The sequence below is a fragment of the Pantherophis guttatus genome, chromosome 1 (assembly GCF_059756535.1).
Source record: "Pantherophis guttatus breed Tessera chromosome 1, ASM5975653v1, whole genome shotgun sequence".
In the NCBI taxonomy this organism is placed as follows: domain Eukaryota; kingdom Metazoa; phylum Chordata; class Lepidosauria; order Squamata; family Colubridae; genus Pantherophis; species Pantherophis guttatus.
Window position 1 is genome coordinate 84,651,143 of NC_142063.1, and position 21,239 is coordinate 84,672,381.

Consider the following 21,239-nt stretch of genomic DNA (forward strand, 5'->3'; position numbering starts at 1 on the left):
AGCGGCCAGAATTAAGATAATAAATACCAACCACAGGCAGCAACATGCTGGCTAGAGAAGTAACCATTTCCCATTCAATGCAATAATGACAACAGAAAGCAACAAGAGAAACTTCTGCTGCACTGCATAGCCAGCAGACAATGCTGCCAAATTGAATGCAGGAAGGGGAACACACTAGGGAGACTAACAATTCTGGAACTGCCCTTGGTTATAGGAGATAAATATGAAGGAATCAGGTGAATTTCACACAGAAATTCAGAGAGAGGCACATTTCAAAATCACAAGTACTTGTTCATTCATACTCAGCCTTTTGATTGCTGTGCTACTTCAGTTGCCACAAGGATTTGCCATTTGTGCTACAAAATCATGCATCATTTTTATAAAGTATTGATATTGTTTCTTGCAAACAAAGGTAGCTATAGCATTCTTCAAATCATATATCATGATTTCTTTCTTTCTTTATGTATAGTATTTATATAGCAGCCCAGCTTATGTCAAACTCTGAGTGGCTCTATTGAGTTAAGAATTAAAATGATATTAAAAACATTTTTTTCCTTGTAGACACAAAGTTTTCCCCTTCAAACAAGTAGCTAAGATTTCCATGGAGCATCTCTACTCCAATTACTATGAAATATTGCCACAGACAAGTCAGTGGCTGGAAGATAAATGAAGTGCAGCAGCAATCAGAGAAAGAATCTTTGGTTGTTATTTTGAAGTATAATTTCCAGATCGAATAGAAGCCACTATAGAGCAGCATCAAGCAAGTCTTCTCTGGGCTGAGCATGATTTGTCCTAGTTAGCCCAAGAATGGGGATATAGACTAAAGTGAAAAGCCAACAAAAAAGATCTACAGATGAATAAGATTATATAGGGTGCAAAAATTGTCTGCTACAACGTCCTACCTGTCAATGACTACTTCAGCTTCAACCGCAATAATACACGGGCAAACAGTAAATACAAACTCAAGGTAAACCACTCCAAACTCAATTGCAGAAAATACAACTTCAGCAACAGAGTGGTCAATGCCTAGAATGCACTACCTGACTCTGTTGTTACATCTTCAAACCCCCAAAACTTTAACCTTAAACTAGCTATCGTGGACCTCATCCCATTCCTAAGAGGTCTGTAAGGGGGCGTGCATAAGAGCACCAGTGTGCCTAGAAGATGGATCGATTACATACAGAAGAAGAATCCGAATAAGAAGATTCATATAGCATATGAATGAAGTAACTTTAAATAGTTTATGTTTGTTTTTTTAATTATAAGGAGTTAAGGATCTAGGGAGAATATGAAATGTAACAATTTGTTAGCATATTCTAGCTTTTGATTTGTGAATGCTATACCCTGTGCTTGTTCTGGGAAGTCTAGGGAGGGCGGTGGGGGGGAAGGAAGGGTGTGGGGGGGTGAAAATGTTTGTATTTTCTACAAAACTTTTCAATAAAAAAAAAAGAGCACCAGCGTGCCTACCGTCCCTGTCCTACTATCCCCATTTATTCGTACTCATTACCGGTGTTCATGTCCATGTTTATACTTATACCTGTTTTCTCGTACATGTTTGACAAACAAAATAAAATAAAAAATAAAAATCTAAACAACCATTGTAAGAACAAAGTGGCAAGCTAATTCAATACTATTGTCAAAGAAAACGATAGAACATCTCAATGACATTAGCATGAATGGAGTCTTACTAGAAGACTATAGTTTATCTACTGTGAGTAGATAAATAGGTATCACTTTGGTGGGGAGACGAGCTGGTGCTTTGTGCAGACGGTCAGATTTCTACTGGCTCTGAACCTTCCCAGTTGTGATATCTGTTTGCAAGGTGGCTCCAATGGTGGGAGGGGGCCTTTAATGATGCTTCAGGAAGAGCCACTCATCTTTCTTTCTGATGCGAAGCCAGCTCGCCCTCCTGTGGTACATCTTGGGGAGCCCATAAATGTATATCACAAATGTATATAACAGAGCTAGTAAACTGACAGCCATACTACTATTCTGGATTAGCAATGTAGTAATGCTATACTCTAATAATAATAATAATGTATCCTAAAGTTAGCTAGTTTCCATTATTCATTTATTCTTAATCTGTTATTACAGAATCTTTTTCCTTTCTGATGGACTGTTGTTGAAATTGAAAAATCTGGTGAATACAAGTCCATTTATATCACTGGATTTTAAGACTTTGTCTTCTTAACCTGCAGCTCTCTAGAGCAAATGTTGAGAGTGGACAGGACAACTCCTGGCTCTGCCGTGTTCCCAGAAGGAATGAAATCTATCCACCATAAACTTACAGAATTCCCCCTACAAAATATCACATTGAACGACTGTATGTTTACATTATGCAAGCATTCAAAAAGGATTCTCTGACTAGTATTTTTACCAGTATTAGAGTGATACAATAAGGAGACCATAATATGCTAGAAAAAAAAGAATATTTCAACTATGGATTATCCCACATTTGCCGATCTATAATTGTACATATAATCCTAATTCCCAGACATCCAAGATGGAGTTTTTCAAACTCTGTTGCATGGAATCTTGGGACTACAGAGTTAAAAGAAAAAAAAATCAGAAGAAGAAGAAGAAAGTTTAACTCAAAAGCAGCCAGGGGCATTATAGCAATTTTTCTAAGGCACAGCTGATAGGCCACACGACTTGGCAGATGACATTCATAAGCTCCATCACTTAAGGGTGTTTGTGCTCATGATGACACATTGCTTTCCTTCAAGGATTCCAGAAATTAATTAATTAAAGGAAACTAACCGGTTCTGTAGGCTGGAAAAGTTTGAAAACCCCTGTTCTAGGAAACTGTAACAAATAAAAAGAAGGTAAATTATGATGTCATTTGCTCCAGTTTCACCCTCAGGTTTAACAGTGTGATTTGGAACCAGTTCTGCTTCTAGAAGTAGGTCAAAAACCCCAGTACCCATACCTTAACAGAAAGCAATAACATTCTGATTCATCCATGCCAGTAAATATGATCAAAGAAATGGTTAGGCCCCGTATTGGCTTCCGGGTACCAGACGTATGAACATGGTGGAGAACAGTATACACATGAGAATGAAATAATAATATTGCACACATAGACAAACATGATCATGCAAGCTAACTATAATTGAATATTCTACCATAAGCTTTTAACTTAACCTGGGTTAAGTTCACTAAATTATATACTGGTAAATCAACCACACAAGAATAGTGTCCCTTTAAATGTGTATTTGCATGGACCATTAATGATTTAGTAAGATACCATTGAAAACACAGAAATGTGGATGTTTACACGTGAACCCCTCCTTAAATACACCCATTATATGAATCTGAAAAGGATTATTTTATTATATCTCAATACTCATGATAACTATATATCCCAGAAACTTCATGTTCAAACTCAGCACAAGGGTACCTGCAGATATACAGAAATCTATTGACTAATACTAATATTGAGGCAGGATATCACTGCAGGATAATATAATAGCTGTCAGGATTCCAAGTAACACCCCCAACGAACGAAAACTCTGAGACTTGAGTTTCCTCAAAGTTCCATTTTATTATTTATTTATTTATTAAATTTATATGCCGCCCCTCTCCGGAGACTCAGGGCGGCTCACAATACATTTTAAAAAAAACCATTCTAAAAACATTTAAAAGATTAAAAAACATTAAAAACCTTAGAACGCATTCACACCATTCATGGCCGGATCTCGCCAGATCGCAAAGCGAGATCAACGGCCCCAGGCCTGCCAGAAAAGCCAGGTCTTCACAGCTTTTCGGAAGGCCAGTAGGGTGGGGATGGTCCGGACCTCAGGAGTTAACTGGTTCCAGAGAGCTGGGACAGCCACAGAGAAGGCCCTCCCCCGCGGGCCCGCCAGCCGGCATTGTTTAGCTGACAGGACCCGGAGGAGACCAACTCTGTGGGATCTTACCGGTCGCTGGGAGCTATTAGAGATGTCATATTGGCACATCTGGGAAAACCCAAAACTGAAAGCTTTCAGGTTTTCCCCACCCAAAGGAAAGTTCAAGTCCCTGCCCAACACCCACAAGTCCATCACATGGTCCAATCAAAGCACCGTCCCAACTGGAGATGCCTCCCAGTTCCAGCCGTCCAGGTGCAGCCGTCCAGGTATAGGGCAAGATGTCCTTGACTTTCTGAGAAAGGAATATTATTATGACTATATATCACCCTGGCTCCATACAATCCCCCCTCCCAGTTTCCCACAGTAATAAATGTGGCAAGCCTGAAGATCCAACAAAAAAGATGACTTCCAGGCCTGACAATAGCATTGGGCAAAGGATTCTAAATTTTGGACTGTGGGAAAACAATGCATTTTAGTTTATTTATTTACTTACTTATTTATTAAATAAATTTATGTGGTCACCCAGCTACCAAAAGGAACTCTGATTGGTCGTTGTACCATACAGGTAGTCCTCAACTTATGACCACAATTGAGTCCAAAATTCCCATTGCTCATCAAGAACGTTGTTAAGTGAGTTTCGACCTACTTTACACTGCAGAATCACTGCAGTTGTTAATTCAACAACATGGTTGTTAGGTGAATCTGGCTTTCCCATTGACTTTGCTTGTCACAAAAGGTGTGCACATGATCTTGGGATACTGCAACCAGCCTAAACACATGCCAGTTGCCAAGGGTCTATTTTGATCACGTGACCACAGGGATGCTGTAATGGTTGTGTGAAAATGGTCGTAAGTCACTGTTTTTCAGTGCAATTGTAACTTTGAACAGTCACTAAAAGAATGATTGTAAGCCAAGGACTACCTGTATTGACCTGAACAGAAGCTGGATTACTGTTTACTTTTACCTGAAAAGTGCAGTTTACCAGAAAAAGTACACACTCTCTCTATATATCTGTATCTAAATATCTGTCTTATATCACTGTCAAAACATGCATTATTGACATGAAGTAGAATCAGGTATGTGGATCCAGTACTATGGTCTGACATTTATTTCACTTGCACCTTTATCAAAATGTTTGAAAAGCATGTAACTTTAAAGGGGAAGACTTTACAAGCAAGAGAGGATTCTAGGGTTAAAAATAACTGTTCTAATTTATAGAATAGAATAACAGAGTTGGAAGGGACCTTGGAGGTCTTCTAGTCCAACCCCCTGCTCAGGCGGGAAACCTTATACCATTTCAGACAAATGGTTGTCCAACCGCTTATTAAAAACTTCCAGTGTTGGAACATTCATAATGTCGGGAGGCAAGTTGTTCTACTGATTAATTGTTCTGTCAGGAAATTTCTCCTTAGTTCTATGTTGCTTCTCTCCTTGATTAGTTTCCATCCATTGCTTCTTTTCCTGCCCTCAGGTGCTTTTGGAGAATAACTTGACTCTCTCTTCTATGTGGCAGCCCCACAGATATTGGAACACTGCTATCATGACACCCTTAGTCCTTCTTTTCATTTAACTAGACATACCCTATTTCATCAACCATTCTTTATGTGTTTTAGCCTCCAGTCCCCTTAATCATGCTTATTGCTCTTCTCTGCACTCTTTCTAGAGTCTCAACATCTTTTTTACATCATGGTGACCAAAACTGAATGCAATATTCCACGTGTGGTCTTACCAAGGTATTATAAAGTGGTATTAACACTTCATGTGATCTTGATTCTATCCCTCTGTTTATGCAGCCTAGAAGTGTGTTGGCTTTTTTGGCAGCTGCTGCACACTGCTGGCTCATATTTAAATGATTTCAGGCATATGTGTTTGTTTCATTCTTTAACTAAATACATTTGTACTCCAAATTGCTCAGTCCTCCCACACTTGTGAATACCCCTTTGTTTGTAGCTACCACAGGCAAATACTTTTGGAGCCAGTTCATCCTATATCCAATATCAACACAAAGTACAGTGGTATGAATATGCAAATATCTGGCTTATGTTTAACTGCTTTAAAATTCCATGAAGGTGTCTTTTTATAAATATATTGACTGCAGCTCAGTATGAACCCTTAACAAAGAAATCTTGTCAACAATGTAGAGATACAAAAAATCCTCTCCTAGGTGTCAGGAGCATAAAGTCATGAGACAATAGAAATCTCTGTTAGAGTTGGCTAGGGATGATGGAAGTTATAGTCCAACACATATTGACGATTGAGGAAGGTTAGCAGAAGTGCTTTACTGTCATATATAATTTCCCACTCTCTCCTAGAAATAAACATACCCCATGCTTTCATGGTTGCACATTTTAAACTACTATATCAAATTCCTTTGCACTTCTACATAATATCAAACCTGTTGAAATCAGATGTTGCTGAAGGACCTGTCTAGGCAAAGGTACTTACGTCTAATAACTTTATATACCTAATCAGCATATCATTATGGGTTCAGCTTTAGTGACCCAGGCAGGCACCCTTGTTTATTATTTTCTGAATTAAAATAGATTTTAACCACAGTAATATATTTTCAAATATAGTGAATATATTTTTATATGTAGTACAGAACTTTCATTGTTAATTAGAATTTAAGAGACTGGTTGAATTTTTCTGTTGTTATATTTGGAGGGTCTATCTATATGTTGCAAAGAAAAAAAATGCTTAAAATTAAAGAAGAAAACTTATCAGCCATCCAAATCCATTTCTTAGAAGTGATTTGTTAATGAATGATCAACCAGTAGAGTACAACTAATTGAAATCTCCTGTTGCTTTCACTGATCTCGGATATGTTCCAGTGGATTGAGAAGCCATTGCAGGGGATGGGAAGTATGCTCACTTTTCCTACAGAATCATCTTACTTGCAACTGCTTTCCAGAGCTTGCTGGGAGGGAGACGGGTGGTGTCAGGCATTATGCATTTGAATGTTAGGTGGGGAGAGAAAAGAAACCCATCTTTGGAGATGATCAAAATCCAGAGTTGATCATCGAGGGCCTATCTTGATGATGGATTTTGGAATCCTGAGAGATGGCATGTCGCAAGGAGGGGGCTGTGAGGTTTTTTGGGGAAGTTTTTAAACAAGATTTTAAAGGGTTCTGGGAGGGGATGGGTTGTGTGGGTTTGGGGGAGAACCCGCGGGGGAGGGGGCCTGGTCCAGCTGAAGAGCACAGCACAGGAAGTGCAGGACTCGGGGTCGAGGAGGGGGTTAGAGCTTGTGTTGTTGATGGACATTACATCAGTACTGTGGGTGGGAGGGGCAGATATGGTGGGAGCAGGGGGCCATATCATGTTGTGGGAGTGCACTCGCTGTCTTCAAGCGGTGGCACGCTCCAGCCTCCAATGCTCCTCTCATTCCTCAGGTTGCACAGACCCTCAGGCCCTGGACTTTTGGCTGATGCTATGCAATGCCAGGTCTGTGTAAATAAAGCCCCCCTCATTTGCGATCTTGTTCAGGAGGGGGGCGTGGATCTGGCGGGTATTACGGAGACCTGATTGGGCCAGGAAGGGGGGTTCCCCTCGTTGAGATGTGCCCACCCGGTTTTCGTGCATTTCATCAGCCGAGGTCACAGGGGAGGGGCGGGGGGTAGCGGTTTTCATTAAAGAAGGTCTTGGTCCGAGGGAGGCCACTGTTCGTCAGACGGCCGGATGTGAGTCCCTCCTTGTGAAGTGGGGTCATAGGGTGCAGATGAGCCTGCTGGCTTTCTGCCACGTGGCAGTGGCCCTGCCCGAGCTGCTCAATGTTATAGCCGCAGTGGTGGTTGATACCCCCAGGCTTATGGTCATGGGGGATTTTAACCTGCCATCCGTCGGTGAGGCATCTGAGGTGGCCTGGGAGTTCATGGCTTCCATGACGGCCATGGACCTGACCCAGTTAGTTCATGGCCCTACTCACATGGGGGGAAACACACTGGACATGTTTTTTGTCTCTGGTCAGTGGTTGAGTGATCTTGAGATAGGGGATATAGGGATCTAGCCCTTGTCATGGTCTGATCACTCCCTCCTTCGCTTTGACCTTCGAACCGCCACATCCCGCCGCAGGGAGGTGGAACCGATGAGGTGGTTCCGCCCCAGATGCCTGATGGATCTGGATAGGTTCCAGACAGAGCTTGGGCCATTCCCTGAGGCTCTGGCTCACAGCTCAACTGAAGACCTAGTGGCCGCCTGGGATAGAGCGGCTGCTGGAGCTTTGGACCAGGTCGTGCCTTTGTGGCCTCTGATCCGGCACCGGTCTCACCTGGCTCCTTGGTTTACCGAGGAGCTGAGGGAGATAAAGCACCAGAAAAGATGCCTGGAGAGCAGTTGGAGGGCCAGCTGTTCTGAATCCGACCAAACACTGGTAAGATCTCATATTAAGACCTACCTGGTGGCGATAAAAGCGGCAAAATTATTTTTCCGTTCTTATTGCATCATCAGATAATCGCCTGTTTAGGGTGAACCACTCCCTGCTCCACCAGGGAGCACGGGAGGACCCCTTGGAGGGTAGGGCCAAGGATTTTGTACAGTATCTGTATGACAAAATCGCTTAAATTCGGGAACACCTGGACTCTGACTGGGTAGATCCAGGAGGGGTGATGGAGGCAGGTCTTGAGAATATTATCTGGGAAGAGTTTGATCCTGTGACTCCTGAAGATGTGGACAGGATACTGGGCAGACTGAGTGTGGCCACATGTTTATTGTGTCCCTCCTGGTTGGTGCTGGACTCTCGGGAGGTTACACAAGGCTGGCTCCAGGGGATTATTAATGCTTCCTTCAGTGAGGGTGTCTTCCTCGTCGCCTTGACCAGGCGGTGGTGAGGCCTCTCCTCAAGAAGCCTTCCCTGGACCCGGCAATGTTGGCTAATTATTGTCCAGTCTCCAACCTTCGCTTTATTGCGAAGGTTGTTGAGAGAGTGGTAGCGTGACAGCTTCCTCAGTACCTGGATGAATCGGCTTATCTAGATCCGTTCCAGTTGGGTTTCAGGCCTGGGTACAGCACGGAAACGGCATTGGTCGCATTGGTTGATGATCTCTGGAGGGTTCGGGACAGGGGTTGCTCCTCTGTCCTGGTCCTATTAGACCTCTCAGCGGCTTTTGATACCATCAACTATGGTATCATGCTGCACTGGTTGGAAGAGTTAGGGGTGGGGGGCACCGTGCTGTGGTGGTTCTCCTCCTTTCTCTCCAACCAGTCGCAGTCTGTGTTGGCAGGGGGGCAGAGGTCGACCCTGAGGCCCCTTGTATGTGGGGTGCCACAGGGATCGGTCCTCTCGCCCCTTCTGTTCAACATTTATGTGAAGCCACTGGGTGAGATCATCTGTGCTATAACTCATTGAAATTAATATTAGATCAGATTATAATCTAATTGAACATTGTTATTCAGTCTAAATCAAGGGTGTCAAACTGGCGGCCCACAGCCCGGATGCATCAGGTGCAGGCCATGCCCACCTCAGCTCTGCAAAGGTAAAAAAACCTCATGATGCATCACGTGACATCACGTGATGCGATGAAGCTTGACACCTATGGTCTAAATGAGTAAGCTTTTGCATATCTGCTCAAGAGCTTAAGCTATATCTGATGTTTATCCATTATTTAATATGAATTCATGGATTTAAAAAGAAATCATGCACACATTATATATCTCATGCAAAAAAATATTTCTTAATGGTTTAGAACAAAGGAGTGTTGGTTTACTTTCTCAAAGAACAACACAAGAAGTCCTTCAGCATAGCCAAGGAGACTGTCCCTTCCAGATGCAAATGATATCATGAACATTGCTATTATTTATTCAGTTTATAATATAGCTGTCCATTTTGCTGTTGTGCTTTAGCCAGCTAACATTAGAGCTAACATTATATAAAAGCAATGCAAAAAAGCAAAACGTACAACTTATATGTCAGCTCCGTTGGTGGAACAGACCAGAAAATCAACTCCAGGGGAAGACTAGAATTATCCTTTTATTGAGATAAAACTGTGCTTTAGCTTCCCTCTTTTTTATATCCCAAATGGATCAAGGAAGCATTTGTCTCAGCTACTTCCAAATATCATCTTGCTTTCCAAGACTTAAAGAGCATTCAGCTCTCTTTGCTGTGGGTTTCTGTGAAGGTCATATCCTTTACTCTTTACACTCTAAAACAGCAGAGTTAAAAACCATTCTATAGTAAACATAATACGGGCTCACAGTGGGCACCTGACCCTTACGTTTAGGAATACATATTCAAAACCTGCTGAAAAGCCATCCTAATTTTAGGTACTACAGTATTCCATAGAGCAGGACCTGCAACAGAAATATAGGTGATATAGGTGATGATCCATTGGATTGTCATATCAGTAATAATTCCTTACTGCTGTCAGCTTAACTATGGATAACCACCCTCTGGCAGCCAATAGTGGGACTTGGTCTCCCAAGGGCTAGGTTGGGATTGGTCTACTTCTAGTTGAATGAGGGACTGTCTAATCCACCACAAGAGGGTCTAAGGCAGGATCTGCCTACTGAACCTCAAGGCAATGGCACACTACTGTGGCAGCACTGAAGTGACCACAAATTTGCCAAATTCCAATCCCACAGGAGTTATGGGTCACAGATTTTGGATACATCTGATAAATTAGACCACTTGATTAAAAAATTGTTGCTCTGTGATGCATTGTTTTATTCAGTTAAAGGTTATAGACACAGGAATTTAAGTAGTGTATAGATTATCTATTTTTAAATAGATTAAACACAAAAGAGATAATGTTCTCAGTACTAGTACCCGGTTTTAGGGCAGCTGGCATTTGACAGCTTTTTTACCAGATTTATATTCATCTAAACTTTTCAAATAAAAGGCAATCAGAATTTTTAACCATTACATTTGTGCTCTGTGATTATATCTTATATCTTTCTTTACGCATATCCTGGGTCAGTTCTGTTAGATTGAAAGGCCATCTTTTGTTGCAAAACCTTGCAAATTTGGAATGATATAGCTGTATAAATTGGAAACTATTTTTTAAGACCATCCAAACTTATTGATGAAATGTGAGGCTATGGAGAAGAAGATGTATACAAGTCTTCATTTTCTCAATGCATACATACACATAGTCACTCTATTCTTTTGTGTATCTTTTGCCACTCTCTTACATTTCCCCTGACTTTTGAACCTTCTTAGTAATTTAGTTGCTCAGTTTATTTCTTTCTTCAGTATAAACTGCCTCAATCAATTCCCTGAAATCAGAAAATTTGCTGCTGGAACAAAAAAAAAAAAAATGGAGATGCCTCAATCTAGGAAACTGACTTGAACCTATGTCTCTCTGAGTCCTATGAAGTAGCAGAACTTGCACATGGCTTTATGTTATACAGCTTGGAAACTGTTGCAGTGCTGCAGGTCACTCTACCATCTTTCTCACCCACAGTAGACAAAGAATTGGTTGTATGAACACATTATATGTTGCCTTTTCCCTGGACCTATATTCAGTTTCACAGTCTTTAGCAATGGGTGGAAATCCTTAACAGACTAATGGCTTTGCTTAATATTTGGGGAATATTAAAAAGCAGAAACAGAGAGTGGAGCCTGTTCTGGTGTGAACACTTGTGCCTTCCAGGTCTTTCCAAAGCTCAAAGAGAAAGGATTATATCTCTACCTGGCAGGGAGTTTGATGCCCATGAATTATTCTGGCATGGTATAAATGCCAAGAGCTTGGCTTCCTGCCTTTGCCTGGCTAACAGAACAGAACCTCCTGCACATTGCGGTTCAGGTACCTGCTAATCCAGTTCAAGATGGTTATCTCAGAGAACCTCAGCTGGAGAGCTTGAGCTCACTCCAGATTGCGATTTAAGCATAAGCTTTCACCTTCCCTTCTGCCAAGAAGATCCAATTACATGCTGAGGTGAACAAACCATAGAGGTGGGCAAGTGAAAAAAAAACCATCAACATATCCAGCCACTGAGCCCTTGCCTAAAAAGCAACAGCAGAGTTTTTCATAAGATTTTTGGTTTGAATTAAATTTGATTGACAGTATATCTTTTATATAAGGAGGGCAGGTTGGACTGGGCATGTATTTCTGATGGTTGGGTGATGGTTTAAGAGTCATTGCTGCCACTTAATTTCAAAGTAAATGTCACTGCAAATGAAGCAGCTTTGCACTCCAGATAAAGATCAAAAATAGAGTAGAAAGCAAGAGTACTTGAGATGAGTTGTAAAAAGGCCCAATAAAAGGCCCAATATTTTGTTGAGTTCAGCCGAAGAGGGACATATAAAAGTGCAAGCAACTGAAATTATTTTTAGCTATTCTGTAGCTGCTAGTGAAGAGCCATGCTTTTTATTCTTATATTTTCCCCTTCTTTTCTTTTAATTATTATATTTTAAATACATTTTTAAAAGTTGTCTTGAGTTTCTAAAGTACAGAAGAATATAATATTCTTAATCTAAAGAAGCAATTTGTCAGGCTAATTCTGATACCAAAAAGATTATGACAGAATAATAAACTAATCCTGTGTATATTAATTCTACTGTGTTACAAAAATAAGTGGCTTTTGAATCAGATTTCATTCAACCAGGTGCTCTCCAAATGTCCTAATTTCAATATTATTGATTCTCAACCAGCATAGGATCTGATTCTGAACACATCTAAAATGTGGTTGCAGTTTTAAGTGGTCAGTGTCCTGTGTTTATGACAGGGGAGAAAGGGAAGGTGATGTTCCATGCATCAAGATGTTTAATAGAAAATAGTGTACCATCTTTTTTCATATTATTTTTTTAGCCTGTCATTTTTAAATCCAGTTTCAAATCCATCTCAGTCTTGTAAAACTAGTTGCTCTTCCCTAGAATCTTTAAATTCGATCTACCTGTTATGTCAGACATTCTTAAAGTTAACTTCTGGGTCCATTGTCTACAAATATCTTTCAATACTGTTACAGTATTTTGCTCTATTCTTTATTTGTAAATCTAAATGTTCTCCTTTAATTGTAATCTTTAATTCCTTCTGTTTCCGTCTACTTTTTTTAGAGGGATGCTTTGGAGGAAAAAGTGAATTGCCTCTTCAATGGCATTACAATCAGCAATTTTTTCATAAGGCAGTTGTATCAACACCCAAGACCTTGAAAATAAACTGCTCAGATAAGCCCTCACAAGCAAAGCAAGTCTAATAAATAGGGAGCCTTTATGAGTCATGAGTTAGTTGGAAAAACAAAAGAGAATCCACTCAATAAAGTGATTTTTGAGACTGATAATAAGAGTTGAATGTGGTTTGAAAGCAAAAGGCTTTTTATTTGTCAAGTCATGACTCAAAAGATCAAAGTCCTATAGGAATTTACTGTAAGGCCATTCTCATACCTAGCTGCCTTAACAGATTTCATAAGAGATGCAATTCTATTTTTCATATTGTATATGAAGAAGATTAGAAATTGGCATTCTGTGCAAAATATATAGAACCATGTTATATGAGCGTTGGAAGGATCCTGTAGGAAATCTAGGCTAGGACAAAATTGTTTAGTTTGTGTATCTGAGCAATTGGGCCACAACAACTTTCTCATCTTACGAAAAAGAAAGAAACACACATAGCTCAGGGAAATTTTCTTCTTCTAGTGCTATAAGATGAATTCTCCCAGGAAGAATGGAACTTTTATTTTCTCATATCAGAAACAGATTGAGACAGATTATCCCCAGAATAATTTAGGAAGGCTGATTTGGAGACCCACAATTTGAATGCCCCCCCTCCAAACCCAGATTAGATTGTTTCTATGCAACCCACAATCGCATCCCTATTCTAATATTTCTCCAGTGATACCAGATACAGTATATACCTATAACATTTCTTTTTTTAAAAAAAAAAGTTTTTTTATTAATCATTCAAAATTAAAAACATCCGACATAGATATGACATCACTGGTTCTAAATATCTTTCAACACTTTAAACATACAAATTATGTTAAAGTTAATATTATAATATAATTCTTTAACCTTATACGTTATTTATATATAACATCATGCTAACAATCTATATCATATTTCTACATAATTATACATACTTGTCTATTAATCTATACCTGTACCTATTTATGCAATTTATATACATATTTATCCATCATAACGTATATATTTCTCATCCAACACTACACCCTTGTCTCGGCTATCCTCCTTTTGTCTAGCCATTCATAAAAAAAATTCCAGATTATATAGTACTGTGTTTCACATTTATCCTTGAGTTCCAAGGGCCTATAACATTTCTTGAAGCATTTGTAACTTATCTTTATAATTAACAAAATACTCATTTTGTTCTATTGTTACCTATAACACTATTACTCCAATGCAAATTTTCAGCATTCTTTCACTTCTGCTACACAGTCTTTTAGCCCTTTTCATATACATCAAAAAGAGTCATTTATTTCCATCAAAATCTCTCTGCATTTCCTCCATCTGTTGAATATTAACTGTTCTTTTCTCTCAATACATTCTTTTATCTATATAAACATTACATTTTTTGTTATCTTCATTGTTTGTACATTCTCTTACCACTTCATCATTTCACCAAACATTCCTTTTCATACCCCATTCACACAACTACACACACTTTCTCATCACTTTACATAATATTTTTCAGTCTGTTCCAAATTTACACATCTATTTGGGGAGATTACTCTAAATACCAATACTTTTTAAATATAGGATCAGTGGTGGGTTCCTCCCGGTTTGGCCTGGTTCCACCAAGCCGGTAGCGGTGACGATATGACGTCACCGAACCAGTTCTGCCCCACCCCACCCCCACTCCCCGCTTTATTCTTATCTTTTATTTGGCCCCACCCCCAATCTATTGCTGCCTCCTGAGTCCCAGCTGATGGCTAGAGGGAAAAAACTGTTTAAACTCTTGCCTCAGGGCTTCAAAGGGCCGCCCTACAGCTGATCAGTGTTAAAAGAAAACAAATGAGTAGACTGGTGCCTGCAAAAATACATGAGTAGATCAGTGTCTGCAAAAATACATGAGTAGATCAGTGCCTGCAAAAATAAATGGGTAGATCAGTACATCTCTGCAAGCAGTTAAAAGCCTGGTAGACCAGTACCTCTGCTAAATCCTAAATAATTGTCACATGACCATCAAGCCATGTCCACAAAATAAGCCACGCCCACAGAATTGGTAGTAAAAAAATTTAGAACCCATCCCTGTATAGGATTTATGTTGTATTTTCTCTTCTTGCAGCCTAATTTCACTAGCTTTTTTTCACTTCCCTTCTCTTCAATGCCTCTTTTTCCCAGGGTCTACAATAATGATTTGTCCTATGTCACATCTTATTCCTTTTGTAACCTTCACTAATTCCCTAAGCTTTTATCATAAATTGTTTCCTCATACGTTCCTTTCTCATGTGTACACATGGATAGACTTTTGTTTAAACTAGCTATTGGAATCAAACACTCTTCTAAACAGATATTTTCCAGTTGCCATTTCCATTCATAACCAGTATTGTTACATAATCTAAGCGTTTAATGGATAAAAGGCTCAAAAGTATATTTGTTGGGATTCCTAAGACATTAATATATTTTATAAAAACCTGAAGGAATTTTATTAAACGTGTACTATTTGCAAAGCCTTTGGAATAACTAAAGCATCCTGTTCTTTTTTTTAAAAAAAAAAATAGCTTTAAAATGTATTTTGCTTTCCAAATGAGACTATGAAATACAAGAGGGGAAAAAGATTTTTATTGAATATTAGACAGCCCAGAGAATTTTTAATAATGTTTAGTTGCAATTCAGAATTTGAACAATTAGCCACATGGTTTCAACTTTTTCTATAATTAGCAAATTGGGCTAAAATGGACAGGATTTGGAACATGACTTTATATCAATTTTTGCTAAGAATGGCATAAGCTAAGAATGGCATGCAATAATCATGCATAGTGATTGAAATCAAGGCCTCAAAACAATTGACTTTTAATGAAAGCCTTGTTAGGCTTTTAAAAAAATGGTTCTCGGAGTATGATGGTCAGTGTAGTGGCTATACTGACTGTTATGTACAGAGATGATTACTTTAGCTATGAATTTTGTTTTGATATGGTTTGTTTTTTTTTCTTTTTAATAGTTTGTCTTATTGTATTAGTTTGCTCTTTTTACAAAAAAAATTTAATTGTGAGCCACACAGTTTTTTTAATTGTGAGCCGCACAGAGTCTTTGTATGGAGATGGACAGCTATAAATTGATAAATAAATAAATCCAATCTTATTTCAGGTCATTAATATATGAATAGTGCAAACATCATGGAACAGTATTCACTGGGTATCCACTCTTTTCATTTTTATCCCATAAGGAATAAAAATGTGGAGAAGATGAATTCTTATGGAGAAGATTAATTCTTGCTCTTAAGCTTTTCTTCCCATTTGTGCATTGATAAGCAAGGATCCGGTTTACTGCATTTCTCAGCAATCACCTTCAGTAAATTTGGATCCTGCTTGTACTGAGCACAACAAAAGTCGTAGTTTATTGTTTGATTTATTTATTTATTTATTTATTTATTTGTTTGTTTGTTTGTTTGTTTGTTTGTTTATTTATTTATTTATTTTGCTGCTTTATATTAAGCCAAGCTGATACAATTGATCCTTCAAGTGTTCTCAAACAAAGTTGAGGTAACGTGAAGTCTGAACATGGTGATCAGTGTCATTTTCACTTTCTGGATTCTTTAAAAAGACAATGGATCTCTTTTTATGATGTGATATCCTCCTTTCTCAGAGTAAATTACATTAATGAGAATAACCTGCCATAGTAATATATGTATGTTATGGCAGAACCAGTCACAAAGTTAATTCATACTTCAAAATAATGTCTCTGATAATATCTCTTTTCATGGTTGAAAAGCCCTGTTAGAATTATGAAGACCAAAAAAAGATTTCAATAAAAAGTGATTCAAAGCACTGGATGGGAGAAAGAAATGTAAAAATTTTAGGGTCTAAATATCTACTCCATTCACACAAACTATAGTGTCAGTCATCATGGCATCAGCAGTGGCAAAAAGACTCCTTAATTGATTCAAATAATACTGAATCCATCAGTTAGTTTCTCCCTAATAAGAGCATCTTGCCCAGTCTTATTTTTTTAAACACAATGATTTCTGTAACTTTACTGTTGTCATCAAATTAATCTGTCTGTGACATAATTGTAATGTAAAATCGAATGTAGAAGTCATGACGTGTCTGTCTCTGTGCGTATGTTGTCTGAGCAACAGAGAGATTCAAATTTGCTTACTTTCAGAATAAGAATTAGGGAATTAAAAACATAATAAGTAAGAAATAAAGGAAATGCTAATGATAAGGATTAATCCTATGATTACATCCTTCCCACATTCTCAGGGTATTATATTTCTAGATCATATTGTAAGGTTGTATATTGAAAAGCTCAGGACTGACATAGCAGCATGAGCACAATATCATTCCATGTCAAGATCTAAAATCATGGACAATTTTTAAAACAAGTCGATGGCTGGTGGAGTACATAGTTTTTACTTCCTCTTTTCCCATCATCTCTGGTTAAACAGGTTTGGCAGGCTTTTAAGGCACTACACTATATTTGTGAACAACAAATATATTTTGATATAATGAAAAAATGTCTAGATTCTTTCTGGTGCTAAAATATCCAGATTAATTCTTTTTAAAAGGCATTGAAAGGTATCATAAAAGAAGCTTAGTATGCTATTAGATTCTATGAAGGGACACAGTGTTGACTATTTGGAAGCAGATCAGAACAGAATAACAGAGTTGGAAGGGACCTTGGAGGTCTTCTAGTCCAACCCCCTGCTTAGGCAGGAAACCCTACACCACTTCAGACAAGTGGTTTTATTTATTTATTTATTTATTTAATTTGTATACCGCCCTTCTCCCAGAAGGGACTCAGGGCGGTGAACAGCCAAAATTAAAAAACATACAAATGCAAAAGTTAAGATAATTAAAAGAATTAAATCATTGGCTACCCAAATTTAAAACCCCAAATCCATAAAATTTAAAATCCCAATTAAAAACCATTTAGGCTAGGCCGGCTTGATGAAATAAAAATGTCTTCAGGGCTTTACGGAAGGTCCGGAGGTCCGGGATCAATCGTATTCCAGGAGGCAGCTCATTCCACAGGGCGGGTGCCCCCACAGAGAAGGCTCGCCCCCTGGGGGCCGCCAGCCGACATTGCCTGACCGACAGCACCCCAAGGAGGCCCTCTCTGTGAGAGCGTATTGGCCGGTGGGAGATTATCGGTAGCAGCAGGCGGTCTCGCAAATACCCTGGCCCTAAGCCATGGAGTGCTTTAAAGATGAGAACCAACACCTTAAAGCGCACCCGGAAGACCACCGGGAGCCAATGCAGCTCGCGCAGGAGAGGTGTTACGTGGGAGCGCCACGTCGCTCCCATAATCACCCGCGCGGCCGCATTCTGCACCAGCTGGAGCCTCCGGGTGCTCCTCAGGGGGAGCCCCATGTAGAGAGCGTTACAGTAGTCCAGGCGTGACGTAACCAAGGCATGAGTGACTGTGCACAAGGAGTCCCGATCCAGAAAGGGGCGCAACTGGCGTATCAGGCGAACCTGATAAAAAGCCCCCCTGGCCACGGCCGTCATATGCTCTTCTAAAGACAGCCGTGTGTCCAGGAGGACGCCCAAGTTGCGAGCCCCCTCTGTGGGGGTCAGTGACTCACCCCCAATAGCCAGCGATGGCACCAGCTGGCTATACCGGGACGCCGGCATCCACAGCCACTCGGTCTTCGAAGGGTTGAGCCGAAGCCTGTTCCTCCCCATCCAGACCCGCACGGCCTCCAGACACTGGGACATCACTTCGAGGGCATCATTGGGGTGGTCTGGGGTGGAAATGTACAGCTGAGTGTCATCAGCGTACAGATGGCATCGCACTCCAAAACCACGGATGATCTCACCCAGCGGCTTCACATAAATATTGAACAGGAGCGGCGAGAGGACCGACCCTTGCGGCACCCCGCAAGCAAGGCGCCTCGAGGTCGACCTCTGCCCCCCTGCCAACACAGACTGCGACCGGTCAGAGAGATAGGAGGAGAACCACCGCAACACGGTGCCTCCCATCCCCAGTCCCTCCAGCCGGCGCAGCATGATACCATGGTCGATGGTATCAAAAGCCACTGAGAGGTCTAACAGGACCAGAACAGAGGAACAACCCCTGTCCCGAGCCCTCCAGAGATCATCCACCAATGCGACCAATGCCGTCTCCGTGCTGTACCCAGGCCTGAAGCCGGACTGGCACGGATCTAGATAGACGGTTTCATCCAGGAACTGTGGGAGCTGTCGCGCAACCACACTCTCCACAACCTTCGCAACAAAGCGAAGGTTGGAGACCGGACGATAGTTTGCCAAAACGGCCGGGTCCAGAGAAGGCTTCTTGAGGAGGGGCCTCACCACCGCCTCTTTCAAGGCGGGAGGCAAGAAACCATCTCCTCTTAAAAACATCCAATGTTAGAACATTCACAACTTCTGGAGGCAAGTTGTTCCACTGATTGATTGTTCTGTCAGGAAATTTCTCCTTACTTCTAGATTGCTTCTCTCCTTGATTAGTTTCCATCCATTGCTTCTTTTCCTGCTCTCAGGTACTTTTGGAGAATAGCTTGACTCCCTCTTCTTTGTGGCAGCCCCACAGATATTGGAACACTGCTATCATGTCACCCTTAGTCTTTCTTTTCCTCAAATTAGAATACCCAGTTGCAGCAACTGGGTATTCTTTATATGTTTTAGCCTCCAATCCCCTTATCATCTTTCTCTTCTCTGCACTCTTTCTAGAGTCTCCACATCTTTTTTACATCATGGCGACCAAAACTGAATGCAGTATTCCAAGTGTGGCCTTACCAAGGCATTATAAAGTAGTATTAACACTTCACGTAATCTTGATTCTATCCCTCTGTTTATGCAGCCTAGAACTATGTTGGCTTTTTTGGCAATTGCTTCACACTGCTGGCTCATATTTAAGTGATTGTCCACTAGGACTCCAAGATCCCTCTCACAGTCACCACTATTGAGCAAGGTACCACATATACTGTACCTGTGCATTTTGTTTTCCTTGCCTAAATGTAGAACCTTACTTTTTTCACCATTGAATTTCATTTTGTTAGATAGCACCCAGTGTTCAAGTCTGTCAAGATTCTTCTGTATCTTAAGCCTATCTTCTGAAATGTTGGCTATTCCTGCCAGCTTGATGTCGTCTGCAAATTTGATGAGTTCCCCATCTATCCCCTCATCCAAATCATTGATGAAGATGTTGAAGAATACTGGGCCTAAAACAGAGCCTTGGGGTACCCCATTGCATACTTCCCTCCATATAGATGCAGTTCCATTGAAGACTATACATTGAATGTGGTTGGTCAGCCAGTTATGAATCCATCTGGTGGTGATTCTGTCTAACCCACATTTTTTTATTTTATCAAGTAGTACGTTATGGTCTACTTTACCAAATGCCTTACTGAAGTCCACGTAAATTATATCGACAGCATTCCTCTGGTCCACTGATTTTGTCACTTTGCCAAAAAGTTTTTCAGATTCTGGAAACAAATGAAAAGTTTCTGCTTCCTGATCACCCTATGACATTCTTAGAACTAGCTCCAAAAAATATCTACTGGTATAGATGTCAAATAATTGATTCAGATAGACTCCTCTCTGTTTTCCCATGTTTCTATTTTCTTACAAAGTGGAAGGATAAACTAATGAATGGATCAAGATGCATACTTAAAATACTGTGGATCCACCAATATGAGTTTAGAAAGGACATTCATATACACTGTAAGCACATTTCCATTTTTGTGAATGTAATGGAAAAGAAGTTTCTCCATTACTTGCAACTTAGGATCTCTTTTTCTCATTTTGTTTGTACATCTAGGGACACTCAACCTGTGAGTGACATCATTACATAACAAGCCTTTCTATCTCTGCTCTATTATGATAGTTACTCCTTTCAAGGGTGGAGATGTTTATAACCTGATCAGTCCACACTTCATATCACCAAAATTTCCTAAGCATTGCAATAAGGAAAAAACCAAATATTGGGGGGGGGGGAGGTGTGGTGGCTGACCTGCTACCTTTGTGACATTTACCTTCAGCTTTAATTCATTGGCTTGCAATTTTTGAAGTCTTCTAAGTTATTTTTAGAGAATTTAATCTTATTACCCGGGAAAACATGTAGTACAGGCTGATAATATTAATCCCCATCAAGTCCTAGACTGTTTAGTGTTCATGGTTTCTAGGTAGCATCATGCAGGCAAAAAAGATAAAAGACATTTATACCGCTGCAAATAAGGAATGTCAACATCTGAGAATAAACTGGATTAACACTCTGTGAAGAACACCATGTATCATTTTAAATCCAAGGCCAAAGTTAGGGGCAAAAGAGATTGTCCTCTAATGACAATGATGAGATGCAATAGAGGAAGAAAT